Genomic DNA, 17,317 nt, shown 5'->3' on the forward strand with positions numbered 1-17,317 from the left:
CTACAGGGCGTCATGGATTTCATGGATCAGAAAGCTGAGTCCTGTAAGATCTTTGGGAGGGAACCGCTCATGTTGGTGCAAGACTACTCCCCTGTATACAAGGCAGTGGCAGAGGGCTGTGAAAACAAATCACAAAGGTTTATTCCTTTTGTGATGTATTCAAAAATCTAGCTCTTCAGAGGCTAGTTCACGGTCAGCTCTCTTAACAGACCTTGAAATCTTTCATGGTCCTGAGACGAGATCATTTGATCGCTTTTGCAGGGCACTTTAAAGTGTTTTCTCTCTTGCAGCTCCAGCTCAAGTACACACTGCAGTATAATGTTTTGCAACAGCAACGCCTGTATCAGGTTTGTGGGATGGGAGAAGGGCAAGAGAAATGATGGAGAGGATTTTGGATAGGAAGGGAGTGTTATGTACTGCTCTGGGTTTGAGACCCAATTGTTCGCTGAGGCCTGAAACAGCAGAATGATTTTCATGGGTATTGCATCTCTAGTAATTACTTCCAGGCTGAAAGAGTTCATTGTTCCTAAAATGCCACCCTTGATCAATGTAAATTTCAGGCCGTTTTGCAAGGGTCACCATAACATTCAGCAGCATTTGAAACCCAACAGTCCTGCACAGCACGGCTTGTAAAGACACTGCCAGGCACTGCTGGTCGCTATTTTACCATGCAGAACTTCTGCACCTCTTTTTGACTGCATGGGCATGTTATAGCTGAGCAGAGTGAGAGCCCTAAGTGTCTGAGAGCCAAATGGCATTTTTTTAAGTTTCGAACCTGTGACCTTTTGGCAGTGGAAAATGCTGATGCTGGCAGAAACCATGTTTCTCTGAACAGCGCGAGCTCCAAGTGCTGTAGTTTTTGCAGCTCTGGCTAAAGGAGCTGCAAATCTCAGTGCCATATGGGATTCTAGGTGCTTTCACCCCCCTCCATGCACTCAGTACACATTTGTGTCTGTTACGAGGTGTGTCTTTCTAGCTCTTGTACTGTGGAGAAGTCATTGTTAACTCTAAGTGAAGAGCATTAATCATTTTCATTGGTTTTATTTATTATTTCCTTTTTTTCATGTTGTGAATGTGCAACGCTTTGTTGTGTTTGTCAATTCTAAGCAGGATTTGAAAGCAGCCAAACTCTGGGCCCTTTCTTTCACCCTAGTGTGACATTAGTTATCCAAACAACGACAGCAAGAACATATCACATTAAAAAGCCATCATATTCTTCCTGCAAGCTGTACATTTACAGAGAAAAAGAAAAGGGAAAAGAAGGCCCCCGTTTTTATTCAACAGAACCACATTTCTAATAAATGAAATGCAGTGGTCTAAAGCAGGCATACAAATTACTTACTTAACCAGTCTTTCTGGATGAGCTATGTTAAATACACTTTCCTAGCAATTCAAGCCAGGGACTTTAAGGAAGGATGCTCCAGCACCTCTCAACATTTGAAAAGGGTGAATGCTACAAACAGTGCTCTCAATATGAGGGGAAAACAACTCTGAAGGAAATGTACCAAGGGGGGGGGGAAGAATCCAATATACTTAAGGGAAATAGCAGTTCAGGGCAGTGATGAAGAGCTAACAAGGATGACTGTGCAGCAATGAGGTCATCACCTCAGTGTCTTGTACCCAAAGCTTCCAACGCTTGAGCGAAATCTAAAATGCACTGGACGGTGCTTTAGAAACCTATGTTTTAGCAGAATGGGGTTTTGCTTTTCTTAGGAATGTTTAACCTACCTTCCTAAGATTAGTCACACTGAATTCAGTAGGAACTGCCGGTGCTCAAAAGCAGGTCACTCCAAAGCAGGTTACTCATACTGAAGTGCCTGTGTATGTATTTAGTTACTGTTCCACTCACACTCCAATCTGCTTAGCTTTTAGAGGGCCTGATATCTTTGAACTCTTTTGTCCTTTGAACTTATGCCAGAATTTGGAAAAAAGGTAGCAGTGACAATAAGGTGATAGTCAGCACCATACCTATGCCTAAGTGTAGGGGCAAGAAGAACGTCTCTTAAGTAAGTGAGCACAGCCTAGGCAGAGTTCCCCCGCTGTACTACACAGGAGATGTCACAACCCCAGAGTACACTGAGTATCAGCTGTTGGGAATCACAAGTTTTATAAAATAAATCCGTGGGTATCTAGGTGTTAAGGATACCCTTAGTGTATCCTTATACTTAGGATATCGTAAGGCCCTCCTTAGCATGATCTAAGCAGATGCCTAACAAATAAGGAGCTCAGCTTAATTCTTCTGAAGAGTTAGAATTTTTAAACCACTCCAGTCATCAAGTTTATGCCAAGTTTCTCAAGTTATCTCTTCCAATGCCCATTGAATTCAATATATATCAGGCTGTCTGATGTGTAGACCCAGTGTGTGTGTGTGTGAACTCATATCATAAATGACACCTTCCCCAAGTAAGTAAATGAAGATGCACTTGAAGCATCATTCAGATGTCCAGTTGAGTCACAATTCAATGGCAGTTTTGAAACTGTTTTTTATTCCTCTTGCCTAGAGTTTAGATGTCCTAGAGGTACCTCCACACAGCATTGGATCCAGGATTCACTTCTGTCTTTTTCTTAGCTGGCTGAAATTGTGTGTTACCTTTTAAAATGCATCATCAGTGTATAGAAGTGTTAATTAAATAAACTTTCAAGGAACTTGGGATGTAATTTTAGCAATCTGAAACATTCGAAAAACGTGTCAAGACTAAAAAGAGATAAATATTCTTTTTGTTTATAATCACACAGGTGGAAAAAATAAAATGATTTTTTATTATTATCATTTGTCCTTTCATTCTATTTGTTCATTTGATGTCTGGGGTTTTGTGCTGAGTTACAGAGACCACAAATTCTTTTTTCCTCTTCCTTATAATTATTGTTACTATTACTGTAGATTTTGTTTTGGTACAAGTCAGATTTCTCACAAAATCAAATGAATCCTGTGACTAGCTTTATAAAACCTCCAGGGTAACGAGATCTGTTGGGAGAGCTGACAGCATTGGGAAGCTCACAGAGAGAGGTGAAAATGAGATTAAAACAAATCTATGTTAAAGTTTTAATTAATGTGATATGGAGGTCTCTGTCTCTCTGTCTCTCTGTCTCTCTCTCTCTGTCAGCTCAGAAATTGAAGGAATCCAGACCTTGTGGTAAAATTGTTTAGAGGCACCAAAAGACACCTGAAGTCACTACTGACCTGAGTGGCTAGTTTATAAAGGGTCAGCTGCCTCAGAAAGCAAATCCATTGCTTTCTTATAGAAGAAAACCAAAAAGTAATGGACAAAAAGTGACGTTCAGTATGTAACACATTGCTGCCCTACAGAGGCCAGGAACTACAGAGGATTCCTACAGAATATGGGCACATATAATGGTAATACGGATTTATATTTCTTATTACTGGAAAAGGCTCATCATTGCTGGACAATCCAACAGGGTTTAACAGAGGGAGATGACAGAAAAGGGAACGGATGACAAAGAGCATCATGTCAGGATAATAATTCAGAAATATTCCTGTTACTCAGAATAAACAGTTCCTGGAATACGAAATGTTATTTACTCTAGACATATTGCTCTTTAGACTCAAAATGTCTTCTGAAGTCACTACCCTGTTGTATATAAGGAGATCCATTGCATTACCAAGCAAATATCAAATAACAGCAGGTGACAAAATATATTTACAAAATATATATTGGCATATTTTAATGCACAAAGAACACAGCTTAATAGTTTGCCCAAATCTATGCACTACAAGAAGAGGCATTTATCCCAGCCTTTCCGAGAGAGCTGCTGGTTTTTAAAACATGTTGCCTCTTTTCTGTTTATATGTATTAACCCTACAGCACATTAGTAATATAGGATCCAGGGCAGCAGCTTAGGTGAACAAGGAGCGGCTTTCCAGCTGCCAGTTAATATTCATCCTACGCACACGGGAAAATCAGCATTTGTAGAAAAGAGAAAAGGCAAAAAATCCAGCTCAAAGCGAGAGACTGGAGGGCACAGCTGCATACCATTGACCTCCAGGTGGACCTGGCAAATGTTATTGATGCAACAGCAGCATGAAACACTGTTTTCTTCATTGGACAGACGAGGATTTATTGAGCCCTTTATCCACCGCAGGCATAGCTGACCCTCAAAACACAAATATTTATCTTTCTAACTGCACAGTGCCTCTGTGTCACTGAGGGAAAGAAGCTGCATGACAGCTGCAAGTCCCCACTCTCTCTTGTCCCCCAGCCCCCTGCCTGCTGTGGGGCTGGGTGCTGTGCTGCAGTGCCAGCACCACTGAGGATCCTCAGGGTGCAAAACCACACACCCGAACCACATTCTGTTCACAAAACCATCCGATTTCATCCAGGATTTTTTTCAGTCTAAAGTAAAAATTAATGTAAGTCATTTTGCTCATGTGTAGGTTGGAAAATAGCTATACGACAACCCTGCACCATGACTAGTACACACTCTACACTCTTTACCATACCTTTTTATAAAAGCTGCAATGAGACAGGACTCAGACAGGAGCCTGCACAGCTTTAATCTCCCTTTCCAACTTACGATACCGGAGACACCCATTGTCTAAGGTGCCTGTGACCTCAGTCCCCCTGAAAACCATCCAGGAAATGTGGAGTCCATGGGATCGTACCTCTGAGAGGCCAGGCAGAGCACAGCTGTGCTCACACCCACATTCATGAGTGCAAATTGAGAAACCACTTCAGAAAGACTGGGTTTGCTCAAAAAGCAAAACTGTGATCTACACCGGAGTTCTTGTAACTGTGCAAATTACATCCATGCATTAAACAAAAAGTGACATTATACATTTGCTGTGCATAGGAAGCCATTTCCCTGTACCCCAGAGTCTGTCGTACCTTATAAAACAAGTATGTATCCATCATTTTAAAATCCCTGACCAACTAAGTAATATTCCTGTATGGGACTTCTGGGTTGTTCTTCCAGCCTCATTCTCTACGCGCAATGTGTGCAGGGACCAGCAGACGCCAAATATGAAGAAAATAAACTGTAAAATAAATAAATAAACTTGCATACATACATTTAAGAATTAATTAATCTAGAATATATTTAAGCTGTAGGCATGCAAATTGACAGAGCTGAGAATGGTAAACAGTTTTATGGTGTGTATCTATAATTTATCAAGTAAACGGGATCCTGGAACCACATAAATAATAAATGCACTTCTTGGTTCCTACATAAGCAGATAGTGTAATTTTATGACGGCCTGTGCTACCCAGAATACTAATTCATAGTCCGGGTACTAAGCCGTCTACAGATTTCCCTCTTTTGGTATTCTGAATGCCGTCTCGACGGCAAATATTTCATTATTTAACGCAAGTAATTAAGAAACGGTTTCCCGAAGCAGCCAGGCAGGGATCCGGGCTGTATTGGCGGGCAGGCTCGCCCTCTGCAGGCCTCCAGGACCGGGCCTGCTGCCGGAGGCTCCGCCGGCACCGGGGGCGCTGCGGGGCCGGGGCCGGGGCCGGGGCGGGGGCCTGTGGTGCGGGGCCAAGGGCTGTTTCTCGCCTGCTTGGTGCTTACGGGATTGGCATCAAAGCCCGAGGCTTGTACCTGAAAAGCACCTCACCAGGAAACCTGACACAAGGGAAGAAGGTTAAGAAGGCTGATTTTTGCGGCCTGGTTTGTGTGTGAGCTTGCAATGCAACCTTCGTGATTTTTTGGGTGTGCGTTTTCTTTAAGCTGAATGCATGGTCATTAGTACTGAAGAATGAATACCAACTTAACAAAAATCTCCCCTTCCACAGACATTCTGCAGCACATTTCTGCCTTACACTTACCAGCACACAGTAAATGTCATTATCTTAAGACGACGTTGCTTTAGTTATCAAGGGCTAATTCCACACAAAGATATTCTAAGCAATTGCATGCATCTTTTTTAAAATCAATTTTTCAGAGACCTAAAATGTGCAAATTTATTCAAAATCTACACACTGGAAAAAAGGAGGCTGTGAAGAAGTACTGCAAAAATTAGTTATAATTTTCCATTAATAGTCAAAACTTCTGCCTTTATTCTAGGGAAAAATATACATATATATGGTGGTTTGGTTTTTTTTTTGACAAAAGTTGTTAATAAGTAGAATTGCAATGTTCTGAAGATTCAGGGAAAATATTTCTTCTCTCTAAAGCACTGATGTGTAACAGATATACTGTATACTGTAGATTTAGATAAGGTTACTTAGAACACTTTTCTGAGAGAGAAAATAAAAATTTCCATATTTTGTCTGTTCATTGACAATCTAATTTTTGTACTCCTGTGCTGTAAGCTAGATGCCACAAACTACAGTGCCATGTAATCTCTATTATACTTCTTTGAGTCTCCCTCACTCACACTAGCTTTTGCACACTCATATGTGTACACATATATATGGACTTACATTAAACTTGACACCTTTTAAATCCCAAGAAAAAAATGTTCCCATAACTACAAACAAACATTAAAAAAAATGGATTTGGGTTGTCTGATATATATTTTACAGTAGAAGCTGAATGTTTTGCCAGTGATCACAAGAGCTATGAAAAACCAAGGAGAAAAAACTCGTAAAGAGATTAACCTTGTACTTGGGCACCTATTTGCTTTATATACTACACAACATACTTGAGTGATGTGCAAAGAATTATCTACCTATTCCATTATCTGTGACAGATAATGTTTTCTCTAGAAGTATGAACAGAGCTAGTCTGATTTTTTTTCTACCAAGGTTTTGTCAAAAAAGTATTTCAAAATTCAAACTGTCTGGGTTTAAACCAAATGTTCCAGAGTGAGCCCTGAGACAACTCTGGCTTGATTGGCCTCAGAGTTAGGGGTCTAATGCTTCCTTCTGTTCTATTTTAGGTCCAGTGCCACCCCCCACCCACAGTAACTCCAGTCAGTTAGGGCTAGCACAGTCTCTTGGGCTGCTCCATGGAGGAAAGCCTCGCTACACAGGGAGCCCAGCTGGCGGCTGGGGCAGAGCCTGCAAGTAGACAGAGTAGACAGGTAGGGCACCTGGTCTTGGTTACACACTCAGTACTGGAGCCAACCTGACCAAACAGAGCTAGCCTGAGTGGGTCTGCCCAAAGATTTACAGGGTAAATACACGGGGTCTGTGGCTGTCTAGCAGCTGTCTATGTTGGTCTCACAGAGCCCTGTATGTCATCTGAAGACCAAAAAATGTTATGCCTCCCTAGGACTGGCTTCTTGGTTTCACAGCAGGGAGACTGGAGATGCTCAGGACCTGCCACCAGGTCAGCTGCTTACTCCTTCACTCTGGAAGAGGAACCACAAGCAGGAGTAAGGCTCCTCAGCTCAGCAGTGGAGCCCTCACCTGTACTGATGCTACCAGACTAGCAAATCTTTGCCAGGATCTGCTTGCATGTTATCCAGCAGTTGATGTCTGCATCTTAATCCAAGTGCTACCCCAAGCAAAATCAGTGAGGCACAGCCCTGCTCGTTCCTTCACTTCCTTGTCCAGTCAGTTCCTCTCCCTCCAGTGTCACAGCGTCACAGTGATGAGATGGCACTGTGCCTCATGCAGGAACTTAGGTGACATGGGAGGAAAGGCCCTACAGAGGTGGGGGTGATGGGGAGAGAGTCTTACAAAAGAGCAAGAACAGTTTATTCCTCTGTCTCAAGACACTGCCCAAGAAAAAATTACTGAACTCTCCAATCCCATATCTGACACTGGTTACTCCACTGCATGGGAGACCTGGAGTCACCTCATGCCTCCAGATGAGCAGATTCAGATGCCATGTGCCAGAAAGTACCCTACTCACCATTACTTTAGAGGATTTTTTAGAAGGAGGATTACTTATTCATTTCTGTAAAAAAAAAAAAAAAAAAAAAAAAAAAATCTTCCACTTTTCATATAGGAATTAATTAGTGATTCCTCCAGAAAAAGAGGGTAAGTGGACCTTTAGTCCTGTGAAGCTTACTCTTGCTGAGGAAGGAGAGCTGCATCCTTTTAACACCAGAAAGCATGCCAGCGTTTTCTATACAGCTGGTAGGCATCCAACTCCTCTCCCACAACATTGCTGAGAACTTTTTCATACCCAGGACTTGACTTGGGGTTTATGACTTATGAAATAAGCAACAAAAATAGGATTAGCTTCAACTGTGAAGACTGATCCACTTCCACACCACCAGAAAGGGCCGTCACGCTGCTGCTGAATCAGTGCCTGAGGGATAGGCAATGCAAACGCAAACACAGGGGAAGCCATTTGTATCCCTTGTCGGTGCTCCATGAGCTTAGCTACCGCATGATGCCTTGGGAAAGGCAGGCACTGTGAGCAGAGTGGAAGACACTTGTGCCTTCCCTGTGTTTCAAGCATAACTGATTAGCCACTTGCTGCAAACGGGTTGGGTGGGTGGAATAATGCAAGAAAAATGTAAGGAAAACAGGTACTTTCTGGCTGTGGCAGCAATGGAGCATCTTTGATGCTCTGAATTCTGGGTAGGGATGATTAAAATGGCAGCTGAGCTCCCAGGTTCAGCAAGCATTCATTTGTGTGCCTAGCTATAAAGCACAAATGGTGTCACCAAAAAGAGGACAGAAGTCACAAGTTTAAAAAAGTAACACTATTTCCAAAAATTAAATTTCAAGTATAATTGTGGTTTGGTACACACATAAAATATGCTTTTAACACCTTCCTCCTCATGTGTTTATTCACTTGACATCAAAGGGAGCAAAACACTGAGTGAATATTAAGTTTCTCCATAAATATAACTTGACAGAGGATGAGCTAATATAGAATTCATTTTTGATGAAAGGACATGTAAGGATACTTGATCATGCAAGAATCATACCTCCTTGAATATAACAATAAAATCATTGTCTCACTCTCTGGTTTCATGAAGAAACTCTGAAGTTTCTCTATAAACATGTTACTGCAAGAAAAGATTGGAGGTCCAATTTTCACACATCCTTGCTAAACTGACCATATAATACACAGGAAACATTTGCTTCTAAACAGCAAGTAAATATGGATATTTGCAAAATTAAGTGCTACTGATAGAGTTACCTATTCTTCCTTCCGTGCAATGTAAACATGCAGGGGAGCAGTCTTCTGGACACTGAAAGCATTAGAAAGTAATGTTAGCTATTCATTTGTCCTTGTATTAGAATTTAAAGTCTTCCTACCATTTAGAGAACAATTGATTTTATTGCCAAAACAAAATCCTAGAAATCCGTCAGCAAAACAACCCATAAAAAAAAAAAAAAAAAAAAAAAAACACTTTTCAAAGTTTCTCTAGTAATAGTCAAATGGCCAGTGAGGAAAAAAATCATATAACCCCTCATATTTCCCTATAGCATCACCCTTCTTCCACAAAGTCTCCCAATGCTAGTCATGAATCTTAATTAATTCTAATTACTGACACTTTGAAGGATAGTTTAATGCTCCGCATCCCCAATTTCCTCATCATGTTATTATTTCTTCCAATTATCCTTTAATTTCCAGGTGCCTTCAGGACTATTTAATAATTAAAAAGCTTTAAGAGGTACAAACCTTATGTTGTTTTACAACCAGACAAAACCTATTTAAAAATTTGAAACTTTCTGTTATATGTAATTTCCTGCTTCTTCACATCACCATGGATGGGCTTAAGTCTCCATAGGGTGCATCTGCTCTCTTAGATGGAGTTCCTTGGAAGGCATTTTCTTTTCCCATTCTTATCCTCCAAAAAAAATTAGAGGAAGCAATTTTTCGTTGTCACCTGTCTATAGACTTCCTTTCCTCTTAAAACTAAGCCTGAAAATGTGCAACCTATCTATCCTAGGGGAAAAAAAAATCTGATCAAAGCTGAAATAATACAATTTGGAAATGCAGCTGCAATGCCTCACTGTAACTTTGATTCAAACATCTCCCATTTCCATTTTCATCTTCATGCCTGGTTTTCTAGCCAGACTATCTCTTTTATGTTGCACGGTGTGTCCCAGGAGAGCTCCTGGTCTGCATGAGAGATGTAGTTTAACAGGGAGTGTAAATGCACTGTGGAATAAAAGAGTACATGATGAAGCAAAATTAAATCCCATAAGGACCTAGGGCAGTGCATCCAACAGAAATACTTCATCTTTTTCATCTAATATATTTCAGCTTTGGGACATCTATTTTTTTAAACAATAATAAATTTTTGAGCTATGCATTCACTATCACGGTATGTATCCTTTCATTTAATATTTTGTTTTCCTTTACAAAACAATGATTTAATGGAAAATGTTCCTGCACGCTCAGCTTGAGCATCTGTGGGGATGCCACAGCCTGATTTGTGTGAGCAAATGCAGTTTCGATATGATATGATGGGAAATCAGGACCAAAATGTTGGGGGGATTTGCACCGAGAGTGTCTGTGCAAACTTTATGTCTCATTATAGCCATCTGCTCCGTGTGTGTATTCAGTAATACTGTCTGTTTGCTTTACGGGCTGAAATACACTTGTATTACCTTTACTCCTTCTTGTTAGCACTGCAGAGTCCATTACATTACAGAGTAGTGATGTGCTTTATAATCCGTCTTGCACACCACCAACAGAATTGCTAAGGCCAAGATAAGTGCTTTATTGTTAGTAAACTGTGAATATGAAAGAAGACATCTTGACTTTCATCTTCCCAACCTAGCTGTGCAGGGCTGGCTAATAGAAAAAAAAAGGTTTTATCTAGAAATTTAGCAGATTAGGTTTCTCATTGCTGAGAATTATCACGGAATGCCCCAGAGACCATTTTTGCAGAGTCATCTCTTTGGAGTTGAACCTTAAAGGGTAAATGGTGCACAGGAATAGAGCATTACTGTTACTAGTGGAAGATCTTATCTGAAGTTGAGACACAGGGTTCAGGTGTTGAGATGATGTTTGTAGGAGCTCCTTGTTGCACATGTGAGGTCTGTTAAGCATGCAAGTCTCTATTGTTATTCTCAAGCCACAGGTGCTCTTCTTTTTCTCTGTCAAAAACTCCTTTTTTGATATTGAATAAGTACCAGAAGTGTTTAGATAGCCTTGCTCTACCTTCTGTCCTGAGGCAGAAAGATGTGTATGATTTAGTGGTATTGACTGCCAGGTTGGCCAGAAATTGCACAGAATTAAAGGAATTTTTGTTATTTTGTTGAATTTCACCAGATGCATATCTGAACATTTATATCAAAAATAATGCAGAAAATTAGATGGCTAGTGTTCAGGAATAAAAAGGCAAAATTAACACTCTTTGTTACTGCATTTTAAGCAAACATAAACTTACCATGTGTCAGCACATTTATACTTCCGTCTTCCATGTGGCAGAGCAGGTTGATCAATAGGCCATAAAGGTGTCATCGCTGAGAAAAATCAAATGAACTGTTTTTCAAACAGGCTCCTTTATTATTCACACCAACAAATTCACATATCCATTTAAAGCTGTAAGTGATCAGCTGTCCCATAAAACATGTAGCTTCAATGCTATTGGTGAAGTAACACTTTGCTTTACCTCAATTTATATTTACATTGTTTTCACATTAAAAATATTGCTTGGAAAATGGTGACTTTACAAATACCTCACCAGAATCATTTTGGTAAGATTACCACAGCCTCTCAAGCATCTATGAGGTCTGCCTTGTCATCTGAGTACATTTCAGTCCAGAGTAGTTTTGGCTATGTTACACAGTTAAAACCCAAGTGCTTTCCTGCATCAAAGATAAATCATTTGCACTCACTTTTATTTCAGCTAGGCTGTTCGGGAACCCAAGTTCTTTCTAGGTACACACTTCCAATTACAAAAGCTTTGATATGGTCAGAGGTGTAAAGCAAAGATCCAAATTTGATTTAAGAATGGTCATGTGTTCTGTAATGTTCCTTTCCCTTTCTCCTCCCCAGAAGGCATTTAGAAACAATTTAAAGCCCTCATTGCTGCCTTTTCCCTGCATACAGTATGAGGATGGTAACTCCATACTCAGACCGAGGCTAGAGGTATGCATAATAACACATATGCGTAATATGCGTATATGTGTAATAATACATGCCTTCAGCTCTCCACCACTTGGCATGCTCCTGAGGGAGGAAACAACAGAGCTTTGAGGGAACTACCAGATGCAACCATGCAGGATTTCCTGACCTTGTAAGAAAGAGGTTTGTGGAGGCTGTGATCTTAAAGTACTTATTGAAGCAACACCTCCACGGAAATCCAAAGCACAATTTTTGTGTGCATAGACTGTAAAGAGCTAGCTTAAGTTGGTTTTAATGGCATTTATATTTTACATGGAAGCTGAGGAGAGAGTATTGTATTTCTCTAAGAAAATCAGGGTATGGACACTTACAGTTCCAAAGGTTTTGGGTTTAGCACAGGATATTCTGCTGCTGCTCTTATCTTCTGTTCCCTTCATGATTCCCCCCAGCCTGTAATACCAGGACTTAGAGCGTAAGTACCACTTCTGTGAAGCAGATTTACTTTGCTATGGATAAAGGCAAATAAGAAGCATCAGAGTTTTGCTGGACCCAATGTGACAAAAGTTCTCAAGGACCACCATGAATTCAGGCTTTGTCCTTAACAGAATAGGTAAAGCAACAATAATACTAAAGTTTGACAACAGTAGCATCAGAAGACTAAGCATGTAAAAATTGCTGTGAAATAGCATATATTGTTCCATGGTAAATATGGCAATTAATAAGCAACTTTATGAGGAAATATTAACATAGTAATCTATGTGAGTGCTGCCTCTTCTTTTTTTGTAAGTGTGCAATAAATGATATTGCTGTAAAAACATTACTCCATAAAGTTAATAATAAATTCTGCTTAAATGAACGACAAAAGTTAAAGGGATGATTATAGCACAAACATTTCCTTTAAGCATATTTTCTGTTCAATTCTTGATCAACGTTTCACCAACAGGATAACACCAAAACTGTACTCTTAACAACTAAATTGGTTTTGATAATGTAAAGATTTCCAAGTCCTTCCAACATGATTTCCAAAGACAAGCTATTTCTTCTTGTAAGTCTATTTGCTAGAGTTATTACCTGCGGTCCCAGGCCCAGCCGTGAGTTCCCCCCTGATCCAAGCAGACCGAGTGTTGTTACCATTCTGTCAAGCTCATGAACATGCCTTTAGCCCACACTAACTTCTCACATTTCAAGAAATCTACACCATGTTATTTTCTGTTCTCACCAACATTAATCACTGGTGGAAAGATAAGGTGAGTGATGGGAAGAGATCACAACTAAAACAATTCAGTTCTTCTGACTGCTGCTGATAAGTTTGAGTATTTCATGAGTATTCAGTGAGTATTTTCTTCTTTGAGATGCCAGCACTAGGCTTCACCCCAGCTGCACAGGCTATAATTTCTGGTCTAAAACAGCTGGCTGACCAGACCAGAAATTGTGGAGGAGGAGTGGAGGTCCAGAAGTGAAAGTAACAAGGAGGCTGAAACTGACTAGAAATTATAACCTGCAACAAACCTCCGCAACCAAAAATAAGCTTTGATTTTAACCATCAATTGTCAGTAAAAAGGGATGTTGAATTCTAGCAAACCTAGTTATAATGGAAAATGCTTTTCGCTATTAATACTTAGTGGTCAATGGCTTTGGAATGGAGTTCAAGGTCTTGCAGGACTGGGTGTGAAACTCATATTCTTCACTGAAATCATGGCCAAGCAGCGTATGTCTATAGAGCTGATGATCTTGGTCAAAGTCTTGCCAAAGAATCTAATACAACTTCCTACACTCTCACAGACATGTTATAACAGTGTGAGTCTCCTGGTCTCAATGCAATGGGAAGGGCTTTCTGTCAAAAATAAAAAAATAAATAAAAAATTAAACTTCCCATTTGTAAATTTGATTACCTTCATATTTCATATAATTTTCATTAAAACTTAACTGTTAAACAACGCTGACTGCACACTAAGAGGTTTTCTTCAAAAGAGCTATTTCAAACCTGTAATTTTTCTGTACCAAATATGTTCAGGTATTTTTCTATTAGTTTGTTTAGTGGCTGATGTACTCTTACATGAAGACAATCTGTAATTTCTCAGGAAAGACAGGTGCCTTCTTGAAATACAAATTTTAAAAAAAAAAAAAAAGTTGAAAACTCATTTTCATAGCCATTTCTGATTAGTCTGAAATCTTTTTACTCCTTTGCCTAGAAATCCTCTTTTTTTTCCAATGAGGTCACTATTAGGAATCAGCCATGGAAGTCTGAACACTTAAATCAGCAGTGCACAGTTTCAATGCTGGTGCATAACCTATGTGCAGGACTAAAAAACTCAGTTTTTTTCATTGTACTGTGCGTCAGAGAGTCGTGTGCACAATGGTAACACTGAGGCTTATTTCAGATGAGTAAGCAGCAAATGTTAAAACTTCCCCCTCCCCTCAGCATGATCACAGAACTCATTATCTCTTGGGTCCTCTACTACAATGTGGGCTGTGTTCAGGGAGACGTAGTGGCTGTGTTATACGCACAATGATAGGTTTAAAATGGATGAGATTTTCAGGAACATAAAGTTCTTGGAAAAATAGGGCATGATCTTTGCAGTCATGGGGAAACATAGGCAGAACCTTGTAATAGTTCGCTAATTGCCCTGAGTAAAGTAATTTGTTTTATCTGTCTGCCACTTGGTTCCCTGCAAAGTGCAAAAGAACTATTATGGGATTTTACTGAAACTAATTACTACTCTTTTATCACGAAGGCTGCTGAAGCATAATCCTCTCCCTTTCTTTCTGTGTTTCTCTCACACACTATGCTTCCCCCTCCTTCATCCTGAATTTAAAATCTTGTGGAAAGTCAAGAAGTACTTTAATCATCCAGTATTGTAATAGAACCTGCTGATATTCAGCCTCCCACTATAATAATATGGAGTGATAGCACAGTACAGCAATGTAAACTATAGTAAGCTGCACACACCACTGCTTATTTGGTCACAGGGAACCTGCACCCCACCAAGTATGAAATGTGCTTTAAGAGTATTGCATAGCTCCCTGTGGTAAGCGAACGGTACAACTCCAAGCTTCTGAATGACAAGCTGAGTGGAGGATAATTTGTTTCCCTCTTTTCCCAACCAACTTACACATGCAGATGCTCATAAGAATTTGTTTCAAACACTGATGGCTTGGTGAATAAATAGTGACAGTGTACCCTGGTATTAATGCACTATCTGGTTTATAATCGTAATTTGTTAGAAACCCTGAAATACTTCATTTTGATCATTAGCATGAAATCCTGCTAATGTTGAGATACCTCATTAGAATGGCTGGCAACTTGTCTTTGATTGAAATTATTATTCTTTTGAAATGAATGACGTTTCCTGAATGTGTTCTGTCAGATCTTGATAGTTAATTAAATTGATTTTATCAGAATAGTCAACCACACAAAATGCAACCCATTAAAGAATGTATTTGACAAGAAAATAAATTGATCATCAGGCTCTCATTGATATGAAGATGAAGTACAGACGCTAACAGCATTTTCAACCCAATATAACCAGTGGAGGTTCAGCAAGTGTTGATAGTACTGAGGAATTATGCTGCACTTTTTAAAAAGTACCCTCCTAGAAGGTTAATTTTTCTGTACAGCAAAGTAAATGAAGATTGATAGTTAAAAGGCATAAGAGCAAGTAGATCATGAAGTAGGATACAAGGTGAAGGTTTTCTTTTTCCCAAATGGCAGTAGGAAGAAAATATAATTTTTGCCATCGAATTTCTGAAAAGATAAGGTCAGAACTGCTCCTTTAGGAAAGCCTCTTACTCATCTATCCAAATGCATGTGCCTTCAAATATCCTAGGGAAATGAGAGAAAACCAATGATAATCATTTTTTTAAACATAGATTGCTGTGTATTGCATTTTCTTTTTTATATCTCTTGTGATTATCATACCCTGTATTTAAAAAAAAAAAAAAACCTTTTATACTGCATTGGCATCAGATCCAGCCCTGTGATGTTACTAGCTGACTTTGAAGGGAACGTTATTAAAGAAGATCTGATTCAAGCCCTCAGTGTGTTAAGTATTCAAGTCTTTATTTTTGTGTTATTTCTATGTTTGCTTATTGTAGGTGGGTGGATACTTGACAGAGCTGGCCAACGAAGCAAAAATATTCTATGAATAATCATTCACATGTATGAACAAATGCACTTCCACTGTGTTAGCAGTTACCCAGCTCCCGCCCCAACAGCACACACACCTTAGGAAGAAAAAAATAGACTGGATCAGATCCCCAGTATATCTGTGACAATGCTAAACCCAGTACCTTCAGAGAAGGGGCCTAAAGTCTATACTGTACGTAAAAGTCTCGAGCTACAACCCATTGGTACTCTCCTGGGGTACCAAAGCCCAGGTACCTCTGAGTGTCCTGACCCTATATCCTATAGAATTAATGAGAGAGAGGATCCTGAATCAACTTTAAAAAAAAAAAAAAATCTGCTGCTGCTTGCTCCTTGCTGGGAGCTGAGCATGCAGTGTCTCAGCAGACACATGCCCTGAGCTATCGTGGCTCCAGATGACGAGTAGCCACTGCTTTGCAATCATGGTGTGCCCTGACAGAGGGAGACCTGCTTGGGCAATGAGTTACAAAGGTGTGGAGATACTTGCTGAGCTGAAGAGAAAGATGGTTCATTGTGTAAGTGCTGCCCTTGACAATCCTGTTGAGCCTCTGGCCTTGGCTAAGGCATTATCTGTTCTGCCTGCCTGAGTGTGAGTGGCTCCGATGAACATCGCTGCCAAACATCTTGCTTCTTCAAGAAGAGAGCAGCCAAAGAGCCTTCCAACAAATAAAAAGATGGAACCATATGTGCAAAAACAAGCCATATTCACACACAAAGAGCAATTAGAATAAATGACTAAAGAAAGGACAATAGCTTCTTCTTTTTCCCAAGTAGGTCATTTTAATAAGGACCAATAAAAAAGAAACAAAAATCACAGAATAAAAATGATCATAAAATAAGGCAAAGCTTTTAACAGAACCAAAATAAAAGAGCATTTCATAAGGTATAATACATAGTAGAGATCATTTACATGGTCTTTGAATTAATAAGATAATCATTCAAGTGAAAGAGCCTTCTTCATTCTTGTGGTTTATGAAGAGCAGGAGAGCCCTGAAACTAATTATAACTGAATTAAAGCTGTCACTTTGGGACCATAGGGTGATACCATTAATATGCATCAAATAATTCCTGCACGTTTTTAAACAAGTAAGAAATAGATACATTGTGATGGTGTACTCCCACCCCCACCCCACTTAATCAGAGCATCTGGCCTGGGCAGATAACCATCACTGGCAATCGTGATGGATGTGTCTGGTCACAATGGCTGCATCCTGGATTTTGGGGAGACAGAAGACATATACCCAAGGGCTAATTTGAGCAATGCACACAGTACCACCACCC

The 17,317-nt window shown here is 39.9% G+C and overlaps 1 long non-coding RNA gene across 3 annotated transcripts in view; it reads right to left on the bottom strand.

Annotated features, from left to right (window-relative positions):
* Window positions 1-777: 777 nt before the first annotated feature.
* Window positions 778-17,317, bottom strand: part of LOC308178744 — a 36,321-nt gene continuing 19,781 nt past the window's right edge. Inside the window, exons 2-4 of one of the 3 annotated variants that reach the window (XR_013939940.1) lie at window positions 12,264-12,398; window positions 11,213-11,288; window positions 9,007-9,058 (exon numbers count right to left, since the gene is read on the bottom strand). This is a non-coding gene — a long non-coding RNA (uncharacterized lncRNA). Of the gene's footprint in view, window positions 12,399-17,317 lie in introns of all 3 variants that reach the window. The other 2 variants (XR_013939939.1, XR_013939941.1) reach the window with 2 other exon arrangements.

Source organism: Anser brachyrhynchus (genome assembly GCF_964034855.1).
Source record: "Anser brachyrhynchus genome assembly, chromosome: 1".
Lineage (NCBI taxonomy): Eukaryota > Metazoa > Chordata > Aves > Anseriformes > Anatidae > Anser > Anser brachyrhynchus.